A 20695-nucleotide genomic window follows, 5' to 3' on the forward strand; every position below is an offset into this window, starting at 1 on the left:
ACACACGAGGTGGCGGTGGGTGACCAGCACCACGCCCGGCCGCCTTCGTCTCCCTGGTGGCGATGTTCGCTACACACCGCACCAGCTACTCGCTTTGAGGCTGAGTCGACCTAGGGGAGGCCCAGGACAGGTTTAGATAATCGTCACTGGCGGTGTTGGCCGTGAGCCGGAATCGAACTCTGATCGCCGGGTTCATAGCGCTAACCGCTGCACCACCGCTCCCCACACCGCGAGAGACACACACGCGGAGACAGACACGGGGTGAGGTGTGCAAGAGACATCAAGTGTATTCACAGGTCACCACGGAACCCGCAGGGTTCAGGGAGTCACACCACACGCACGTGCCACCCACCGTGACGTCCCAACCCGTGCGCTCGACCCGTGTTCTTGCAACAGGCGAGTTTTCAGGCCCACACAGCGTACAGACGTTGCAATGCGGGCAACAAATCGTAATCGTCTATCTGTGTTTCTTTCCCTTGTGATGATGGGACTTTGCAGGATGAACGTTGAGGTTTATACGGGGCACGGGGTGACCAATACGGTCTGAGTTGGCCGCCGTGTGTGCGTGTGTGTCCCGGACCGTGGCGATGCCTGCTGCTGCTGCTGTATATGTGGAGTGTGCGTCTCTCTCTCTGTGGCTATGAGATGTTGACTACCTCGCCTGGTCTACAGGAGGTCGTGGGTTCCATCCCAACCCTGGCGATGCCTGCTGCTGCTGTATATGTGGAGTCTGCGTCTCTCTGTGGCTAAGAGATGTTGACTACCTTGCCTGGTCTACAGGAGGTCGTGGGTTCCATCCCAACCCTGGCGATGCCTGCTGCTGCTGTATATGTGGAGTCTGCGTCTCTCTGTGGCTAAGAGATGTTGACTACCTTGCCTGGTCTACAGGAGGTCATGGGTTCCATTCCAAACCCTGACGATGCCTGCTGCTGTATATGTGGAGTCTGCGTCTCTTTCTCTGTGGCTAAGAGATGTTGACTACCTCACCTGGTCTACAGGTCATGGGTTCCATCCCGGACCCTGGCGATGCCTGCTGCTGCTGCTGTATATGTGGAGTCTGTGTCTCTCTCTGTAGTTATGAGATGTTGACTACCTCGCCTGGTCTACAGGAGGTCGTGGGTTCCATCCCAACCCTGCTGCTGCTGCTGTATATGTGTCACCGGGTCCTCCGGGTTTTCCCCCTCCACATGTCGAGTTGACATCTGCACACGTTCAGATTGTTTGGCTGCTACTAGAAATGTTCACGTGATGATGATGGTTCTCCGTGTGTCTCTATGGATCTATACGAGTCCCTGGATGTCTGTGGGTCTGTGTGAGTCTCTCTGAGTATGGGTCTCTATGGGTGTCTATGGATCTCTGTGGGGTCTCTATGGGTGTCTATGGATCTCTGTGGGGTCTCTATGGGAGTGAGAAGGGGGAGGGGGAGTGAGAAGGGGGGGGGGGGAGAAGGGGGAGGGGGGGGGAGAAGGGGGAGGGGGCAGAATGGGGGGAGTTTGTTTGACGATGAAACACAACAAGCGAGGAATAGTTTCCAAACGTAGAACCAAAAATCTATTTTATATTTTTTTCTGTTCTAATACGTCCGTTGTGATGTGTTTGTAAACAAAACAAGCCAAACAAATACATTTGCGAATTTTTCATGTTTTGAGATGACAGATACTTGGTTTACGGCGAGGATTGATGTTATCCTAGATGGGTTTGTTTATAACACGCTTTTATTATTTAACAAATTCCGTCTGGAGTTGTGTCCTCTGAGCAGCCGCGCCGAGGGGCGGGGGGGGGGCAGGAGGGGGGAGGGGCGATGGGGGAAGGGGGGGCACGGGGGGCGGGGGGGGAAGGGGGGGCACGGGGGGGGAGGGGCAGGGGGGGAAGGGGGGGGGCACGGGGGGGGGGGGAGGGGCGGGGGGGGTGGCAGGAGGGGGAGGGGCGATGGGGGAGGGGGGCACGGGGAGGGGCATCTGGGACAGTGACATTTAATTAAAGCGTGGGGGGGGGGGGGGTTTGATTTAAAGTTTTCGTGACTGCAGGGATTCATCTTCTTGGTTCTTTAGGTAAAGTCCCTTCTACGTGACTTCACCGAAAGAGCCAAGAAGATGAAAGCGTGGGGGGTTTTTTAATATTTCTAAAAAAAAAATTGTTCACCCGGAAGCTGCACACCAAAGTGAACTTTGCCCCGGGAGGATCAGCAGGAGGAGCACGTGGACACAAGTTCACACCCAGCGTGACCACACACACACACACACCGCCACCTCGACCACGATGTCCACCCCTAGGAGGCTCACGTCCACCTTCTTGTGCCTCTCCCTGGCCACCCTGGTCGGCTTGGCCTCGGTACACGGCCAAGGAAACCCGCCGTCACTTGCACCCTTAGAGCAGTCCCAGGGGACAGACGCCCAGACCATGACCAGTCCAGCGATGGCCTCGTCCTCTCCTCCTCCGTCTTCCTCCTCCTTCTCGGCCTCCCCACCTGGACCCAGACCTCGCAGGAGGCCGCCCCCGTGCCTGGCGCCGAGCGGCGTGGGCCGCGTCTTCAAGCGCGTCAACGCGGCCGTGGCGAGCGTCGTCTTCCTCGTGGGGAGCGTCGGCAACGCGGCGCTGCTGCTCGTCGTCTACGGGGACAAGTCGATGATGCGCGACGAGGCCAGCGTCCTCATCGCCAGCCTTGCTCTCGGAGACCTCTTCTACATCGTCGTAGACATGCCCGTCAACGTGTACAAGGTGAGGAGGGGGAGGGGGGAGGACGCGCGCACGTGGTGCGGTATCAATAACAACTCGAGTTCTTAGTCACGTGCTGCTACCACGTGATGATTATGCAATTCGTGACAATATTGTCGGGTGTGAGAGGGGGGGTGACGGCAATAATAATGGCATTGAAGCCACCACGGGTTGCCTTACCCCAAACAAACAAGAATGTGGATCATTGTTTTTAATGAACATTGACACAACTCTCATTGACAGTCCTCTGTCAACCCACTTTGAGAAGGGTGTTGCCTGGATGAGGGCCCTCCCCATGCCGCGTCAGCCACGCGGCCTGCTTGACCACGCCTCGCCGTGCTGGCCAGGGACAGGTTGGGGCAGGACCAGTTCAGATGTCACTTGTCACTGATGTTGACCATCGCTGGGAATTGAACTCAACTCGCCGGTTCAATATTACTGTGCGGTAACCACTGCCGCCACTACTACCACTCCACCACGCACCTCGTGTGTGACTTGATAAGTAGCAAGCTTTAAAGCGTTGAATTATATAGACTGCTTCAACATTTCGTTTGCTTCCATATGGGTGATAAACAGATGGACAGAAAATCAGCAACAATTCCCTCTGATGTATCCAGAAAAGCCCCAAGGAGTTTCAAGACTCTGTAGAACGAGCATCCTGCTTGAGGATGTTTGGCCAATCTGTGTAGCTTCTGCACGTGATGGATTCCAGAGACCACTTTGTGGACTGCCCATCTCCAGGGCGCCTCGCAGCCCCAGTGGGTTGGGAGTTTGACGAATCTCTGCGTGATCCACCAATCCCGGCCTCCAGAGCACTGCCTCACAGGCGAACACCAGCGTGTCACCCCCCCCCCCCCCCCCAGCTACAGCATGCGACGGATGTACAACCATCGTAGAGGTCGCGTGTTTTATATTTGCGCGATCTAATCCCAAAAACAATCCCTTATGGATAATATTGGTCGCCAAAGTCTACGTGTGTGTGTACCTGTGTGTGTGTGTACCTGTGTACCTGTGTGTGTACCTGTGTGTGTGTGTACCTGTGTATGTGTACCTGTGCGTGTGTGTGTACCTGTGTGTGTACCTGTGTGTGCCTGTGTGTGTGTGTACCTGTGTGTACCTGTGTGTGTGTGTGTACCTGTGTGTGTACCTGTGTGTGTGTGTGTACCTGTGTGTGTGTGTACCTGTGTGGTGTGTGTACCTGTGTGTGTGTGGGTACCTGTGTGGTGTGTACCTGTGTGTGTGTGTGTACCTGTGTGTGTGTGTGTGTGTACCTGTGTGTGTGTGTGTACCTGTGTGTGTGTGTGTGTACCTGTGTGTGTGTGTACCTGTGTGTGTGTGTGTACCTGTGTGTGTGTGTACCTGTGTGTGTGTGTACCTGTGTGTGTGTACCTGTGTGTGTGTGTGTACCTGTGTGTGTGTACCTGTGTGTGTGTGTACCTGTGTGTGTGTACCTGTGTGTGTACCTGTGTGTGTGTACATGTGTGTGTGTACCTGTGTGTGTGTACCTGTGTGTGTGTGTACCTGTGTGTGTGTGTACCTGTGTGTGTGTACCTGTGTGTGTGTACCTGTGTGTGTGTGTGTACCTCTGTGTGTGTGTGTGTGTGTACCTGTGTGTGTGTGTACCTGTGTGTGTGTGTACAACACGCTCGCGTGTCTGCAGCCGATTAGCACGCTCGGCTATGTGTGGCGTGAAAGCGGTTTAACATACGTACGTACACTTGGATACTATATACACGTAACTATATATAGACTGTCATGGTTTTTTTTCACTTTGTTGTTCTAACGTTCTGACCCCGTGCCCCTACTGACATCTGTGAAAAAGAGCTTCATAGCTCATCGGATTCCTCCTCCAGTGTCAATACATATTCAGACTTTGTTATACAAGAGAATATTCGCAAAAGTTAATTGGCTAATATCCAGTTGTTATTCACTAACTTAGGAATATTCTGGCCAAAGTAAAGTGTAAAAACTGTTGTTATATAACAAATAGAAATGCATAGATGAAACGACGATGCCTCAATTACAAAAAAGAAATGTTTTACCCAGTGGCGGCTCCTGCAAAATCTCTCAGGGGGGGCAAATGTCTGGATGATTGATAAGGATAAGGTCCACCCATGCAATGGATAAATTAACAGCTTAAGCATGTAAAGGCAACTTCACTTCTTTAATATTAATGAAAAATAAAGTGACTCTTACAATACATCTTGTTTGTTTCTATACTCACTATTAAAACAAACCACTCAAGTTTATTTTATTAAAGATTCCACTAGGTGGCCACAAATTATATTGTTGGATGAAACGTGCTTGCGTATGATGACGTAAGCACGTATGATGACGTTAGCACGTATGATGACGTAAGCACGTATGATGACGTAAGCACGTTAGTGCGAGCCCTCCCGGAAGCCATAGAGAATGCATTGCAGCGCCCGCCGTTCGAAAAAAAACATCTTTGAATGTAAGTCTATGGGGCCACTCGGGGCGATTCTCAGCCGGAGTGAAATCGCCCAAAAAGAGGCGGTACTCCACAGAACGTGACATGACGCTGATTGGACTATATCCAGAGGCTGCAGTGACGGCTAGCGTGACTCTGTGGTTGAATGACATTGGTGGTGCGTCGCCCAATCGCCCTAATGAAGAAACCGCCCCTGGTTTTACCCCATGATGGTGAAGTCAACAGCGGTGTTGCGATGAGCAGACTCGCCACTGTCATGGGAATGTGGAATTGGCGCGTTGTTTACGTGACAAACCTTACTGGCTGTGTCGGGTGGTGGAGGGTTAGGACACAACATTTCTACTTACGCGACCTAACACAAAAAACCTTTGTTGTGATCATTAACTCGATTGACTTTTACCCCCCCCCCCAAAAAAAAGGCCTCTAAAAGTTCTGGAGACTTTTGTTGTTGAAGACGGAAGCTTGTGTTGCCTCCGAAACGTCGTGATTTCATTTATTTTTATTTTCTTTTTCACCTACGTGACTTTACCGAAAAACACCAAAGAGCATGGACCCTTGCAGTCACGAAAACTTCAAATCTAGAACTGTTGTTGTTGTTGTTGATTCTAGATTTGAAGCTTTCGTGACTGGCTGTGACGGTCCCACCTGATGACGGAGACTTGTGTTGCCTCCGAAACGTCGTGATTTTATTGTTTTATTTTTATTAATTTTTATTTCATTTTTTGCCTACATGGTGACTTTACCGAAAGAACTAAGAGTATAGTTGTTGTTGATGTTTGGGAGGACCCCAATTCATTTCCTCAATTCATTTCCAGAGAAAACCTGCGGGGTGCGTGCGGTGCGTTCTTATCTTCTCAGCTGCACGCCGAGAGCTGGCCATTCGGTGCCACCGTGTGCAAGACGGTGCCCTTCGTGCAGAAGGCCTCTCTGGGCATCAGCGCGCTGAGCCTGTGCGTGCTCAGCGGAGACAGGTGAGGAGAGACCCGGCCGCTCGCTGTTCCCGTTCACGGCTCAAATCTCGGAAGCGCTCAAAGCGCTTGTTGGCGTGAACTTTGTCTGGAGAGGCGTGTTCCTGAAGACATCGTGCTCACCGCGGAGAACTGTCACGACACGATTCCCAACGTCTTGTCTCTTCTCACAATTCAAGTTCCTAGACTCAACCCACCCGCGCCTGCAACATGGCTTCATCCCAGAGGTCGCAATAGCCACACTCCCTCCCGCATGGCCTTGTGGGAGCCTCGGTTACCGATAAAGTAATTTTATTTTAGTTGTTCTTCCAATTCCGTTCCGATGACGTACGTGTGCATGACATACGTGTGCATGACATACGTGTACGGAATCAGAAGAAAAATGTAAATGGGTTAACTACCTCGCCTGGTATACAGGAAGTCGTGGGTTTGATCTCGACCCTGACGCCTGCTGCTGCTGTATATTTCCAGTTTGCATATTCTCCCCGTGGTCGTGTGTATTTTTTCTCCGAGTCCTCTGGTTTTTCCCTCCAAATTAAGACAAAAAACATGCGTTTGATTATAAATGCTATTTGGCTGCTGCTCTAAATGTCCCCACGTGATCAGCTACTTCGTTGAGCTGTCGTTTGTGGCCAGGTCGTATACAGCTGAGTGGGCCTTGCCTGGTAACATACAAATAGAATAGGAACAGTCGTAGTACATCTCCAGAGTTTACATTCCTCCTCCTCCCTCCCTCCTCCCTTCTGCTCCTTCTGTTATAAGCAGCAGGCTACAACAGTATTTTAGATAATTAAGTGACGGTGTCATTCCTTGGGTGTCACCCAGAACCTCATTTCTCACTGAATATTGTCCGACTTCCTGGTAGACTGTTGTAGATGGCACCAGCGCCGTCTAGCAGCCACAGACATAGCGATCTGTATGATGGATGTGGTGAGCCGCTGTGCGTACACATTGTTTCAGGTTGCCAAACCGGACGGACGCGGCCGAAACTAATCCCCGCTTCCCAAACATGCGGCACGTGTCAACGTGTTGATCCAGCTCGCTCCTGCGAGCGAGACCCGTCCCGCTCACTCGCGAGTTCTCGCCTCGACAAACCAACCAGCACCAACTTGGCCGCCCCCTCCTCTGCTTCAGGACCCGAAGCGATCGCCCGTTTCCCGCTCACGGCCAACACCGGTGACGATTATTTGAACCGGTCCTGGGCCTTCCCTAGGTAGACTCGGCCTCAAATGAGGACGTGGTGCGGTGTGTAAACATCGCCACCGCGAGACAACAGCCTGTTACAGGCTACACGGGTGGGGGGGGGGGGTCATTGCCTTTATCTTTGGTGGCTGTGCAGGTGTAGTCGGTGTAGTAGGTTTATTAAACGGTTCACTCAGCACAGGCCAATGTATACAACACTCGCATGGGTATCGTCCCCTTCACCCGTCTAACAGGGAGATCCCACAATCTATGTCACAGCTAGCCTACTCCCAGGTCCTCCACTCGAGAGCTAGGGGAGGCTAGTGATCCAGCTCTGGCCAAGCTGGGATCACGGCACCTGAGTCACCAGACCGGCCACTTCACCCGTCTAACAGGGAGCTCCCACTGTCTCTAACCCGGCTAGCCTACTCCCAGGTCCTCCACTACAGGGCTAGGGGAGGCTAGCTGATCCAGCTCTGGCCAAGCTGGGATCACGGCACCCTGAGTCCCCAGACCGGCTCTTACAAGAACAATCGGCTCTGGGCTCTGGGGGCCACGCCACTGGCTTGCCCTGGTTGCTCCTTAGAAGCACGGCGAGCCAGGGGAGTCCCAGGGCCTATCTAGCCGGTCTTCTCTCTTCTCTGGTTTAAGCTAAACACTGAACCCCGAGCCCACCGGCTCACCGCCTTATATAGCAACTCCCCCCCAAGGGGTGGTGCCGTGGGGGATCACAGCGCCATTACAGCCCCCAGGGCTAAACCGATGCGGACGTGGATGTAAGCATCTTCCGCGTGCATGCACAAGCACCCCCGGTGTGTTTGTTCGCCCTCCCGTGACCCCTCTACGCAGGTACCGTGCGGTCGCGCACTGGGACCGCCTCCAGTGCGTGGGCCTCTCCCTGCTCACGGCGCTTAAAGTCCTGGCCATCTGGACGCTGTCGCTGGTGCTGGCGGTGCCCGAGCTCCTGGCCTTCGACACGCTGTCCTGGGAATACCGCAACCGGACGCTCGACACGTGCATGGTCATCCCGCAGACGAGCTTCGTGGAGGTGCGACACGGCGCGTCAAGAACGTGGCAACCACCGGCGTCGCCGTAACCGTGGGGGGGGGGGGGGGCGGGGTGGTTTCGCAAACTCCGGTCGGCACAAACGGGGATGTGAATCGTCACCGAATGTTTTTTGTCCGGGTTGCTGTACTCGTACCCGGCCGCACCAGGGTCGCAAATGGGTACCCGTACCCGTATCCAGTCGTACCCGTACCCAGCCGGGTATGGGTAGGGTACGGGTATCGGGTACCCGATTGCGACCTCTGGGATGAAGCCACGTTGCAGGCTCGGGTGGGTTGATTCTAGGAACTTGAATTGTGAGAAGAGACAAGACGTTGGGAAATGAGTAACAAACGGTTACTCACCAGTGACTCACGGCCTACCCGTACCCGGCCGCACCAGGGTACGGGTAGTCGGGTATCGGGTACCCGATTGCGACCTCTGACACACAGTCTGTCTTTCAGTCACTCACAGAGACAGGCAGCTAATTAGATACTCCACCAACCCTGTGCTCGGCTATCCCACGAGGAGATTTGTCGCCCCGCCTGACTCTGACGAAACCTCTTGTCTGGGCCCTCGCAGTTTTACGCCAAAGCCAAGGACTGGTGGCTGTTCGGCTTCTACTTCTGCATGCCGCTGGCCTGCGCGGCGGTCTTCTACACGCTCACGACCGTCGAGATGCTTGGGATGAAGAAGCGAAACCTTGGCAGCGCCATCGACGAGCACCTCAAGCAGGTGTCGAACCTCGGGACCTCCCTCCGGTACCGCCGGCCCCATCGGCTGGAGGCCGAACGGCTCCCCGTGGTTGTGCGGTTACGTAACCGATTTGCGGTGGCGGGCAGGAGGGGAGGGAGGGGTCCGTGACGTTCGCTCTCCGACTTTGTCACTGAACGATTCGTGAAACTGCGAGATGTTGATTCGACGGATGTTTGCGTGTGTTTGCGTGTGTGTGTATGTGCGTGTGTGTGTGCGTGTGTGTGTGTGCGTGTGTATGTGCGTGTGTGTGTACGTGTGTGTGTGCGTGTGTGTGTGTGTGTACGTGTCTGTGTGCGTGCGTGTGTGTGTGCGTGTGTGTGTACGTGTGTGTGTGCGTGTGTGTGTGTGCGTACGTGTGTGTGTGCATGTGTGTGTGTGTGTACGTGCGTGTGTGCGTGCGTGTGTGTGTGTGTGTGGCGTGTGTGTGTACGTGTGTGTGTGCGTGCGCGTGTGTGCGTGCGTGTGTGTACACACAGCAACGGGAGGCAGGCAAGGCGGTGTTCTGCCTGGCGGTGGTGTTTGCGCTGTGCTGGCTGCCGCTGCATCTCAGCCGCATCCTCAAGAGAACCGTCTACGACGAGATGGACCCCAACCGCTGCGAGCTGCTCAGGTGGGGGGGGCACCCCCGAACCGTCCCCCCCCCCCCCCCTCTCTCCCTCTCTACTCGTGCCCTCCTCGTCCCATGGGAGAATGAAGAGTCAATTGTATCGTCTTCGCGTGAATCAGAGGTCGCAAACGGGTTTTGATTCCTTACCCGTACCCATACCCGGCCGCACCAGGGTCGCAAACGGGTACCCGTACCCTACCACGTACCCGTACCCTACCCGTACCCGTACCCTACCCAGACCCTACCCGTACCCAGACCCTACCCGTACCCTACCCGTACCTTACCTGTACCCTACCCGTACCCTACCCGTACCCTACCCGTACCCTACCCGTACCCGGCCGGGTACGGGTAGGGTACGGGTATCGGGTACCCGATTGCGACCTCTGGGATGAAGCCACGTTGCAGGCGCGGGTGGGTTGATTCTAGGAACTTGAATTATGAGAAGAGACAAGTCATTGGGAAATGAGTGACACACGGTGACTCACCAGTGACTCACGGTCTACCCGTACCCGTACCCGGCCGCACCAGGGTCGCAAACGGGTACCCGTACCCGGCCGGGTACGGGTAGCCGGGTATCGGGTAGGGTACGGGTATCGGGTACCTGGTTGCGACCTCTGGCGTGAATATCGCAGCAGCAGCAGCAGTGATAATACCAATCGCAACCACCACGCCCTGCGCGTGGAACTTCTTTGGCACCGTACGTAGCCGAGCGCGCTCACCGCAGGTGCGGGGGAAGGACGACGAACTGAACGCGAAGTGTTCTTTGCGAAGAGGCGTCGTTCTCAATATACTTTGCAAACGACGCCCTTGGCAATAGAATACACTCAGCGAGTGTCAAGAGTGGGGTTTGTTTTAGGAGCGTCCTGCTCTGTCATGTTTCACCAATGCCAATGCCCCCCACCCCCCCCCCACTCCATCCAGCCCCGCGTTTCCTCCAGGGCGTTGTTGTGAACGTCCGACGCACCCGCTACACCCCCCCCCCCCCCCCCCGGTGGCTTGCTTCTCACACGGCCCCCTTAACGCGAACAACGGCACGTGGCCGGTGAACGAGCGCAGCTGGATCGCGTCACGGATCGTGTCACGGATCGTGTCATGCGAGCGGCGTGGTAAACGAGGGGGGGTGGATGGGACCCCCCACAAAACATCGCAGCTCAACAGCGTGGGGAGGCGGGGGGGGGGCGTCTCGCCGGACCGAGGACACTTTGCACTCATTGGCGTTGTTTGCTGTTGCGACGTTCTGTCGCGCCCCTACGGGACAGCTGCGGGGAGAGAGCTTCGTAGCTCATCGGATTCCTCCTCCAAGTCCAAATCAATATTGAGATTCTGATCCGATTGCGATCAACGCTTCACCGGCGTGTCGTTGTCACGCCGCTCGGAGCGTGGCCGTGTTCGTCGCGGTTGGGCTACGGGCTGGGTTCTGTGCGTGGCCCCGATGCAATGTGAAGGTCTCCTGGCTCCTGATTCACAACGGGTGTGTGCTCTGCCGCCATCACCACCACCGCCCCCTGCAGCTTCCTGCTCGTGCTGAATTACATCGGCATGAACCTGGCGACCCTCAACTCGTGCGTCAACCCCGTCGCCCTCTACGTCGTCAGCGCAAAGTTCAGGAACCGCTTCAAGGTGCGTTTGGTGGCGTCGGCCACGTTTCTGTCGTCACGTTTAGATCATGGGGGGGGGTGCTTCTCAATCGCCGGCGCTCGGGAACCACGACAACAACAACAACATCAACAACAACAACAATCACCGCTGGTGCACAGGTCTGACGATCGCGTCGCACGTTCGCGTGACGAATTCCAACTGATACGGGTCTCGTGAATTGATGCGTATCTACTACGTGTTTGTATGCAAGTATGTATGTTTGCATGTGTGTACGTGAGTGGGTGTGTGTTAAGGGGAGCGGTGGTGTAGCGGTTAGTGTTAACCAGAGGTGCGGGGTAAGGACAACAAACTAAGCACAAAAAGCAGTTCTAAAGAAATGAGTTGTCAACGTGGATAATTTAAAAGTGCGTAGCTCCAGTGGCTTCCTATTATCGGAAGAGCGTTGCAGACGGCCGCAGAAGCGCGTCTGAAAGCGCCGCGCGATGCGGTGATCCCCACCGCCGCCTGTGTTCGATGGCGAGCAGTCAGAAGCCACCGCTGCCGCTGCTGCTGCTGCTGCCGCCGCTGCTGCTGCTGCTGCTGTGAGGATGATGAGCGGAGTTGGCGCGATGGGTTGACGCTCACTTGACGAGATCGGCGAAGGTGTCGCGGTTCATGTGTGGCGAGCGCTTTGCGTGCGGCGAGAGCGAATTTGACGTCGCTCGTCGCAGTGCCGACCCTCCTCGCTCCAACTCTCTCTCCTCCTCCTCGTCGTCGCCGCCGTGCACAGTCCTGCCTGTGCTGCTGCTGGGCGACAAGCAGACGGCGCTCCAGCAGAAGGCCGTGGCGGCGCCGGGCAGCCCGCTCGGCCGCAGCAACTCCCGCTCCAGCAACAGGTTCATCGTCACTTGAGCTGAGCTGGCCCCCCCCCCCCCCCCCGCGGGATGTGGATGGAGGGGAGGTGGGAGAAGAGTTGCCGGGGGGGGGGTGGGGGAACGGGGGCCGAAGTGAACTAGACAGCCGTGGCCACGTGGGCCAGGCGACCGGCTTGGCTGGAGGACGGTGAAAGCAAACGACGCGAGCGGCTTAGCGAGGCAATCGCGGTCGGTCGCGTGACGTGCGCTTGCACGGCTTGGTGCGACAGACAGCCAGAGAGAGGGAGCAGAGATGATGGGGTGGAGGTGTTTAAGCACTCGCTCGAGCGGAACGAGCGCGTGCCGCCATCTCGCCTAGCTGGGCTGCTTCTCCACGGCCTGGGGGGTCCCCCCTCGCTCGCTCACCCCCCTCCCTGTCTCCACCCCCCACCCCCCACCCCCACCCGGGTCTCTCTTGCTTAGACGTCGACGTCGCAGCAACACGGCAGGGGGAGCGCTCGCTCGCCAACTGTTGATGCGACTTCATTTTATTTGTTGGCCTCCTTGATGCTTTCACTTGTCCAACTTTGGCTGTCCCTTGGCACGATCAAGCGCAGCGTACGGACGTTGACAGGATGTCGCTGGCTGGGTTCTGGCCGGCGCCGGTCTCTTTTGCAAAGTAGTCGAAAGAGCCGAAGAACCGGGGTAATGTTGCAGTGGTGGGACTTTACTTCCGTTAGCTACGTACATACAGTTGCAATCATACGTGTGTGTCACGTTTTGTCATATAGCATCAATGGGCAGAGTTGCTTTCAAGAGGCACACAAAAAATATTGTACGTTCAAATAAACAACGTCTACGCAACATGTCTGTGAATACATGTAAATAGACATTTACTGATGGATGCGCCTGTGTGTGTGTGTTCAAACATGCCGCACACGTACACGTGGAGCAACAGCGGTGTTTTTAAATCCTTTATATTAAGTTCGCGTGCTTGCGTGCTTGCTTGCTTGCTTACGACCGTGCAAACCTTTCGGTCGTTTTTTAACCCACTTCCCGTGATCCAATCGAGCTAACATTTTGCACACAGACTCGTTGTGCGTGACAATTAATGTTCGTGAAATTTTTTTTCCAAAATTTTACACTGTTTAGGGAAAACAAATTAAATATTTAATTACCAATTGCTTAATACTGGCAGACAATCAGCTGACCCATAGGTGGCAGCCATCTCAAGCCAGAGGACGAGAGGACTCTAGCCGCCACGCATATAAAGGATTTATAGTGAAAACGTTTTTTAGGGTTAATTTTTTTAATATCGAGGTGTCGAGAGAGGGCCACACATGTGAAGGCTTACGCAGCGAGAAAGAGCGAAAGCATCGGGGTTAAGAAGAGAAGAGTGACAGAGTTAGAGAGATCGTGCAGGGGAGGAAGGGAAAAACGACGTAGAACAAGAGACGGAAGAAGACAGAACAAAAGAGCTCATTCTCATGAGAGCAGATGAACAGATTATCTTAATAAGTATAACCCTAAAAACAAAGTTTTTCACTCTAAAATCCTTTATATGCGTGGCGGCTCGAGTCCTCTCGTCCTCTGGCTTGAGATGGCTGCCACCTATGGGTCAGATATTGTCTGCCACCATTAAGCAATTGGTAATTAAATATTTAAAAGAAATTGCCTAAACAGTGTAAAAATGTAAAACAAAAAATTTCACGAAAATTGTCACGCACAACGAGTCTGTGTGCAAAATGTCAGCTCTATTGGATCACGGGAAGTGTGTTAAAAAACGACCGAAAGAGTTGCACGGTCCGTAAGCAAGCAAGCAAGCGAACTTAATATAAAGGATTTAAAAAATAGCTTATTCTCATGAGAGCAGATGAACAGATTATCTTAATAAGAAAGCAGTGGTTGTGTGTGTGCTGTGCGTGGTGGTGGTGGTGGTGGTGGTTCCCCAGCTGTCCGCGTGAAAGCGAGAGAGATGAGGAGGGAGAGGGAGGGAGATGGGGCCACGGGACAGACAGACGGGCAGGTGGGGAGCTTTCCGAGGGTCGATAAGTCACGTGACCTGACGGCTGGACGGGCTGTCACGTGACCCTCAGCAAGAAACTCAGGATCAGGCCTGTCCCTAATGTACACTTGCAATTACAAACATCACACACACAACAACAACAGTCATTCGCCACTAAGTGGCGGAGACGTCACCACGACGCTTGTGCCAGGCCAAGTGCACCTTGAGGCCACGTGAAGTGTCGAACGCCCGCTGGCAGGAGGTCACGGGGCAGACCCAGCAGGTGCCACGGGTCGACTGACTGAGACGAGTGGCTGATGCACCATCTGTGCCCCCTACTGTGCCAACTTGCTGTGCTTTAGCCACCCGCGCTCCGCTCGTTGTGAGCGTCGCTCCTCCGCCCTCCGTTGTTGTTGGAGGGCGACTGCCTCCAACTGCCCAGTAGCGTCCTTCACGAGCCTCCTCCACTGAGGCCGATCTTGACAACCGCTGGTACCAGTCATCGCAAGTCCACTCAGCTCCACGTCCTCCTGTACCACATCACTCCATCTCTTCTCTAGCCCATGCCGCGCCCGTCTAGCCCCTCGATCCGGCCGAACAAAAGCTGTTTAGGCATGCGGTGGCTGGGCATGCGGGCTACATGACCCAGCCAACGCAGCCTTGCCTGCCGGAGGAGCTCACTGATGGGACTTTGCCCAGATCTTTCAAGGACTGTGAGCTCCTCACACAATCCAGCCTGGTTAAACCCAGGATGGATCGTAGGCAGGCCAGCCTAAATGTTTCCAACCGGCGAAGATGCTCCACTAGGGGGTCCACGTTTCGCAAGCGTAGAGAAGGGAGGGAATGACCGTGGCTGAGAAGACCTGAAGCTTCGTGCGGAGCGACAGACCAGGTAGCTTCCACACAGCGTTGCCGCACCCGATGAAAAGATATTGCCGCTCGACTGATTCGGAGTGAGACCATCTGCTGATAAACTGGAGCCGGTCATAAGCAACGCTGCCCAGGTATGGGAAACTCTCCACTCTCTCCACAACTGCCCCATCACCAATTGGGAGTTGTGGGGGTGGGAGTGTCCGATGGTACAAAATACCCAGGCAGATGTTTCGTTTGGTGGGGCTGATGGTAAGGCCCCACCTCTTAGTGGCACGCTCCAGTCTCAGCAGCAGCGTCTCCAACTCCTCTTCTGAATGAGCAGCTATTACCAAATCATCGGCATACATAACATGGTTGACCAATAGGGAGCCATCCCTTGATCGCACCCGGGCGGTCGATCAGCCTCCCATTATATCTGTACCAAATGGAAATTCCCCCCGGTACAGCTATGGAAGGCTTCACGAACTACGCGGTCAAAATAGATGTTAAATAATGTGGGAGCCAGAGGACATCCCTGTCGCACCCCAAGGTGTACAGGGAAAGGCTCCGACTCCCGGCCACGTAGTTTTACCCGGGCCCGCTCACCATCATGAAGGTCCTTAATGATCGTGAGCAGAGGGTCAGGGACTCCGAAAGCACGAAGAACAACCCAGAGCCCAGTCCTACTGATGGTATCATAGGCCTTGACCAGGTCAATAAAGCAGAGATGTAGGTCTTGTTGGAATTCCCTACACCTCTGCTGTAGCAGACGGACAGAAAATATGGCATCTGTGCAGGACCGCCCTTTCCTGAAACCGCATTGGGGCTCCGCAAGCCTCTCCTCAGCGTGCCTAGCAAGTAATCCTTGCCAGGACCTTACCCGGCACACTGAGGAGTGAGATGCCCCTGTAGTTGTTACAGTCGGTACGGTCCCCCCTTCTTAAAGAGGGGGACCACCAGGGCATCCTTCCAGTCCTGCGGAACCCGTCCAGTGGTCCAGACTGTTGTTATGATGTCATATAGGGCAGTCTGTGCACAAACGCCACCCTCCCTCAGCATTTCGCTTGGGAGATCATCTCTGCCCGATGCCTTCCCTGGTCTCAGACTCCGGATCGCCCTCAGTACTTCCTCAACAGCTGGCACCTCAGCCAGCCACTCACAGGGGGTGACCTCTTCAATATTTGAGGCAACCGCAGCCTCAGCAGGGTTATCACCACTTTGTGCCATGATGTTTTCCTGGCTGAGAGAATTTCCCTCCCCAGACCTCACAGAAATGCTCAGCAAAATCTGCAAACCTGTTCCTGGGGGTCGGAGATGGATCACCGTTTTTCCTCTAATGATGGTAATAGGTGTGGCGCTGCAGGTTACTTTTTGATGGAGTTAAATAGTGATTTGTGATCACGGGCCACTGAGGCAGACTCCATCTCCTCAGCAACCCCGCGACCACCACCCATCCTTACAGCGCCTTACGGCTCTCCGAACTTCCGAGCGAAGGCTGCGGTAAACTCCTCATTCTCTGACGTGGGATGCTATAGGCGATGAGAGTGGGCCTGACGCTTTTTCCCAATTACCTGAACACCTCCTCTGTCAGCCAGGGTTTCTGGGGAGGTCTGGACCGCGTACCCAAAGCAGCCATTGCAGCTGCATGAGTCACAGTCTTAAACCTCGCCCATTTCCCTCGACATCAGGTGAGTGGGGGACGATGCCAACCCCAGCTGCAAGCGATGATGAAATTCTCGCTTGCAACTTTCATCAGCTAACTGAGACCAGGCCACTTTTGGTTGGAATGGGATCCTGGGTGTACACCCACCACCGGAGTGGAAGAAAGGCAGGCGCATCTTACAGATGACTAGTCGATGGTCAGAGGACAGATCAGCTCCACGGTAGGTCCTGGTGTCAAGGACATGGGTTCGCATCCGCTGGTCCGTCACTATGTAGTCCAGCAGATGTTCTTGCTTGGACCCGGCATGTATCCATGATGTTGTGGGGATGCGCCGATGCCGGAAGAGCGTGTTGGTAATTACAAGCCCATGGGCTGCACAAAAATCTAGCAGCCTCCTACCGTTATTATTGAGCTGATCTGGCCCATGCCTTCCAATCACTCCAGACCAGGTACCAGCATCATGACCAACTCGGGCATTGAAGTTCACCCACAAGATGACTCTGTCCCGAGTGGCCACTTTAGCCAGCACCTGTGACAGGAGGTCATAGAAAGAGTCTGACTCATCGCTTGCCTGCATCCCTCACGATTTCGTCTTCGGTGGGGCATAAGTTAACCACGACCACCACTCCTCGCCTCTGGTTGTGGGGAGCGAGCCCAAAGTATCCTGGGGCTTACAGCTTCCCACACCTCACCGCCACGCTCCCACGCCCCCTTCATTCTTTTGTTCAGAAGAGCCCACACCCTGTTGTTTGGCAGTCTCCTGCCCCGAGTAGAGGACTGTCCAACCCCTCATGGTGGCAGGAGCCAGAACCGGTCCACCCGGACCTCCTGAATGCCACAGAGATCCAGGCGGTACCGGTCCAGCTCCCGACAGAGGAGTGGCAGCCTCTCCTCCGCAGTGAGCGTTCGAACATTCCACGTGGCCATCCGCAATGGTTTTTGTTGTTTCTGGAGGAGCCCCGAGGTGAAATTCAATCTCCTGGCTCCGCCAAATGGGGTTTGGCCAGGAGACGTCATAAAAGCCTGACCCCCCCCGGGGCCTCCGGCACAAGCTTTTTGTTACAGGTTTATGTTTAATTCGTGGTTTAGTGGTGGTTAATTGAAGGTGGAGGGGTTACCAGCCCCTCACACCCGTCCAGAGCCCCCGTTTAGCCACTAGTGGTGGTCACAGACGCCATGAGGGGAGAGGCCAATGGGCATTGGACTTCCCCCCACAGCACTGGCCCACGACAGTGTTGCCCGTCCGGCACCGCGAGGAGGTAGGAGGTTGTTTTGCCGGACCTTACACACACACACATGGACACACACCCACGATAGTCTATTTCCATGTTATCTCAACGTAAATCGATTCCAATAGCTTAATCAACTATAAATCGATTCCCATGTTATCCCAATAGAAATCGACTCTATAAATCCACTACAAGAATCGATTCCTAATGTTATCCCATTAAGAATCGACGCAAGTGGAGTTAATCGAACCGGGAATCGAATTTCTCTGCACCACGTGACTTGAGAAACTGAAACACGTGGGTCCCAGGTGGGTGTCATGGCGGTGCGAGAACTCTTCTCGAGACTTGGCCTACTCTTCCTCTCCCTCCTCGTCACGTGCACACGCGGTGAGCACAGCCAGAGGTGGTCGATACATCGGGTACCAGGTTGTGGTGGACGTGGGGAGCGGTGGTGCAGTGGTTAGCGCACTGTGTGTGTGTGGGGAGTGGTGGCACAGTGGTTAGCGCACTGTGTGTGGGGGGAGCGGTGGTGCAGTGGTTAGCGCACTGTGTGTGTGTGTGTGGGGAGTGGTGGTACAGTGGTTAGCGCACTGTGTGTGTGGGGGAGTGGTGGTACAGTGGTTAGCGCACTGTGTGTGGGGGTGGGAGTGGTGGTGCAGTGGTTAGCGCACTGTGTGTGTGTGGGGAGCGGTGGTGCAGTGGTTAGCGCACTGTGTGTGGGGGGAGCGGTGGTGCAGTGGTTAGCGCACTGTGTGTGTGTGGGGAGTAGTGGTACAGTGGTTAGCGCAGTGTGTGTGTGGGGAGCGGTGGTGCAGTGGTTAGCGCAGTGTGTGTGTGAGTGGGGAGTGGTGGTGCAGTGGTTAGCGCACTTTGTGTGGGGAGTGGTGGTGCAGTGGTTAGCGCACTGTGTGTGTGAGTGGGGAGTGGTGGTGCAGTGGTTAGCGCACTTTGTGTGGGAGTGGTGGTGCAGTGGTTAGCGCACTGTGTGTGTGTGGGAGCGGTGGGGCAGTGGTTAGCACACTGTGTGTGTGGGGGGGGAGCGGTGGTGCAGTGGTTAGCGCACTGTGTGTGTGTGGGGAGCGGTGGTGCAGTGGTTAGCGCACTTTGTGTGTGTGTGGGGAGCGGTGGTGCAGTGGTTAGTGCACTTTGTGTGTGTGTGGGGAGTGGTGGTGCAGTGGTTAGCGCACTGTGTTTGTGAGTGGGGAGTGGTGGTGCAGTGGTTAGCGCAGTGTGGGGAGCGGTGGTGCAGTGGTTAGCACAGTGTGTGGGGAGCGGTGGTGCAGTGGTTAGCACACTGTGTGTGTGTGTGTGGGGAGCGGTGGTGCAGTGGTTAGCGCACTGTGTGTGTGTGTGGGGAGCGGTGGTGCAGTGGTTAGCGCACTGTGTGTGTGTGAGTGGGGAGCGGTGGTGCAGTGGTTAGTGCACTTTGTGTGTGTGTGGGGAGTGGTGGTGCAGTGGTTAGCGCACTGTGTTTGTGAGTGGGGAGTGGTGGTGCAGTGGTTAGCGCAGTGTGGGGAGCGGTGGTGCAGTGGTTAGCACAGTGTGTGGGGAGCGGTGGTGCAGTGGTTAGCACACTGTGGTGTGTGTGTGTGGGGAGCGGTGGTGCAGTGGTTAGCGCAGTGTGTGTGTGGGGAGCGGTGGTGCAGTGGTTAGCGCACTGTGTGTGTGAGTGGGGAGCGGTGGTGCAGTGGTTAGCGCACTGTGTGTGTGTGGAGTGGTGGTGCAGTGGTTAGCGCACTGTGTGTGTGTGGGGGGGGAGTGGTGGTGCAGTGGTTAGCGCACTGTGTGGGGGTGGGAGTGGTGGTGCAGTGGTTAGCGCACTGTGTGTGTGTGAGTGGGGAGCGGTGGTGCAGTGGTTAGCGCACTGTGTGTGTGTGGGGAGTGGTGGTGCAGTGGTTAGCGCACTGTGTGTGTGTGTGGGGAGCGGTGGTGCAGTGGTTAGCGCACTGTGTGTGTGGGGAGCGGTGGTGCAGTGGTTAGTGCACTGTGTGTGTGAGTGGTGGTGCAGTGGTTAGCGCACTGTGTGTGTGTTGGGAGCAGTGGTGCAGTGGTTAGTGCTCTGTATGTGTGTGTGGGGAGCGGTGGTGCAGTGGTTAGCGCACTGTATGTGTGTGTGTGGGAGTGGTGGTGCAGTGGTTAGCGCACTGTGTGTGTGAGTGGTGGTGCAGTGGTTAGCGCACTGTGTGTGTGTGTGTGTTGGGAGCGGTGGTGCAGTGGTTAGCGCACTGTATGTGTGTGTGTGGGGAGCGGTGGTGCAGTGGTTAGCACACTGTATGTGTGTGTGGGGAGTGGTGGTGCAGTGGTTAGCGCACTGTGTGTGGGGAGTGGTGGGGCAGTGGTTAGCGCAGTGTGGGGAGCGGTGGTGCAGTGGTTAGCGCACACCGAGTGCCGTTTTCCCATCTCCCCAGCTGCGACTCCCCCTCTGAATGTCCGCGTGGAGTCTCGCGACCTGCTGACGCAACTCCGCTGGGACCACGACGCTGAAGTGGACGTCGCCACCAGCAGCAGCTCAAAGCTCCTGGACGTTACCTACAGGGTGGACAGCAAACTGTGAGATGCTCGCTCACTCATCCACTCGCTCACTCACTCACTCACCCACTCGCTCACCCACTCACCCACTCGCTCACCCATCCACTCACTCATCCACTCGCTCAACCACTCACTCAACCACCCATCCACTCACCCACCCACCCACTCACCCACCCACTCACTCACTCACCCACCCACTCACTCACTCACCCACCCACTCACTCACCCACCCACCCACTCACCCACCACCCACCCACCCAC

The 20695-nt window shown here is 55.3% G+C and overlaps 1 pseudogene; it reads left to right on the plus strand.

The window, feature by feature from the left end:
* Positions 1–2259: 2259 nt before the first annotated feature.
* LOC133361672 (endothelin receptor type B-like) lies at positions 2260–12214 on the plus strand (annotated as a pseudogene).
* Positions 12215–20695: the final 8481 nt, after the last annotated feature.

This window comes from Lethenteron reissneri, unplaced genomic scaffold (genome assembly GCF_015708825.2).
Source record: "Lethenteron reissneri isolate LAM-NWPU_2019-01 unplaced genomic scaffold, ASM1570882v1 scaffold_1198, whole genome shotgun sequence".
Classification (NCBI taxonomy): Eukaryota; Metazoa; Chordata; class Hyperoartia; order Petromyzontiformes; family Petromyzontidae; genus Lethenteron; species Lethenteron reissneri.